Here is a 1,507-nt window from a genome sequence, read left to right as displayed (position 1 = left end):
TTCGATACAGTGCTTTCGGTTCGGTACACAGCAAATTCAAAAGTGTTAAATGTTTTGGTGTTAAGAGTCTTCTTGCAAAAGTAGAGTTAATTTTACTCTAAGTAGAGTCACATCCTTTTAATGCAACTCTGAGGTGTAAAATAATAGTAGTTAAAATCGAGTGTTAAAAATGAGTGTTTCTATGTCAAATCTGGAGGTGTTACAATGGAAACATTAACTCTTGACCTCTTAACTCTGAACTCCTACAGGGGCTATGACACCAATAGAGTAAATTCACAGACTCCGCCCCCAGCACCATAGGCTCCAATCGAAGCTGAAGTGAAGCCGTTTCAGAACATTTTGCTCTACATATTTGAGTTGTTTGCCATGCTTGGTAAGTCGTTTTTTCAAAGATTGTTTCAATTATTGTTATTAGCTTTTACTTCTGTGGCTCTTTGGAGTTGAGACAAAGCTGTGTGAAAGGCATTAGCCATGTTGCTCGGTGATAGCATAATATTCTGTTTTAGCTAGCTGAAAGGTATTGTTTGCGGGCAAATACCACAGCCTTGAAAAAAAGCTTGCATGTGAATTTTCAGTCAAACTTTTGGTCAAATACACCTAAAACAATGTCTAGAATGTGAAATATTGGTATAATGGTGCTACTTGAAGCCTGAAAATGATCTCCCATAAAAAAATTTAAAAAAACCGAGCAAACAGCAGTAGCAGGCGTCCTGACTGGATTCTACGTTAGCATAGATCCCTCCAGAGTTTTGTGCACACGGTTTAGGTAAAAATTAAAAAGGTTGAGGTTTTACATTTAGTTCAGTATTACCTGTTGCCTGTGTCCTTGTCTTTTGGGAAAATACTTTACACAAGTAATGGCTCAAAAAGGATTCCTTTTTTTATTTTACTGAGCTGCAATTGTTTACTGGATTATTTGTGCCATTAATTAGTGTCAACTAATTTTTTATTCAATCTCCACACAGGATATGCTTGTGAAGATGGAATATGGGGGAGAGCAGAAGTGCGTTGAAGTTCCACAAAGAGATGAATGAAGGACATGCATATTGTATTGAAGAAATAAGTGTTGAGAATGCTGTTATTTGCATTTACCATGTCAGACCTTTTGATAAACAAAATTCTAATGAAAGTGAGAACATGTACACTGTTACATCTTTCAGAAAATGTTTTGAAATTGTGGAGCACAGTTCAGAATAAATGTTTTTCAAAAACCATTGCGTCTTTTTAGTAAATGTTTATTCCCAAAAGAAATTTCTAGAAGTTCAGAACAGTAAAATTCCCGCTTTTTAGAATGAATTAGAAGATCACTCTTACGTAGTTAAACTAAAATACTCTTTGAGAGTTTATATATTAACTCTTAACACCAAGTGTTAAATTATCAACTCCAGACAGATTTGGTGTTTAACACTAAATCAGAGTTAACGTACCAACTCTCCAAAAAGAGTTAAATTAACACTCTCTGGTGTGGACCCATATAGACACTTTAATAGTGTTGAAATCAAATCCG

General features: G+C 35.2%; 1 long non-coding RNA gene across 1 annotated transcript; it reads left to right on the top strand.

Annotated features, from left to right (window-relative positions):
- Window positions 1-239: 239 nt before the first annotated feature.
- Window positions 240-1,214, top strand: LOC145430168 (uncharacterized). The gene is made up of 2 exons (XR_013910611.1): window positions 240-373; window positions 966-1,214. It is a non-coding gene; the product is annotated as an uncharacterized LOC145430168 (long non-coding RNA).
- Window positions 1,215-1,507: the final 293 nt, after the last annotated feature.

The sequence above is a fragment of the Astatotilapia calliptera genome, chromosome 7, assembly GCF_964374335.1.
Source record: "Astatotilapia calliptera chromosome 7, fAstCal68.1, whole genome shotgun sequence".
NCBI lineage: Eukaryota > Metazoa > Chordata > Actinopteri > Cichliformes > Cichlidae > Astatotilapia > Astatotilapia calliptera.
Note: the sequence above shows the minus strand (reverse complement) of the source record. Positions and strands in the feature narration are given on the sequence as shown.